This window comes from Octopus bimaculoides, chromosome 22 (genome assembly GCF_001194135.2).
Source record: "Octopus bimaculoides isolate UCB-OBI-ISO-001 chromosome 22, ASM119413v2, whole genome shotgun sequence".
NCBI classification, from domain to species: Eukaryota; Metazoa; Mollusca; class Cephalopoda; order Octopoda; family Octopodidae; genus Octopus; species Octopus bimaculoides.
In genome coordinates, this window is record NC_069002.1 from 27,357,578 (window position 1) to 27,357,823 (window position 246).

At 26.8% G+C, this 246-nt stretch overlaps 1 protein-coding gene across 1 annotated transcript in view; it reads right to left on the reverse strand.

Moving 5' to 3' along the window:
* Positions 1–246, reverse strand: part of LOC106872988 (major facilitator superfamily domain-containing protein 10) — a gene marked incomplete at its 3' end in the record, with an annotated part of 88,945 nt that overhangs the window by 58,489 nt on the left and 30,210 nt on the right. The window lies entirely within an intron of this gene.

Below are 246 nucleotides of genomic sequence, written 5' to 3' on the forward strand. Positions count from 1 at the left end.
TAATAATAATAATAATAATAATAATAATAATAATAATAATTAAAAAAAGAGCAGGGTGAACAACAACAACAACAGCAATAATCAGTAAAATTCATTACATGTTACTCTTTCCTTTCTTTCTTTCTTTCTCTATCTCTCTCTCTCTTTCCCTTTCTCTAATTTTCTTTTCCCTGCTCACACTTTCGTTTGTTTTTTCATTCCTTTTAAGGTTCTTTTTTGCGTTTGTGATGTTTTTGTTTTGTTTTG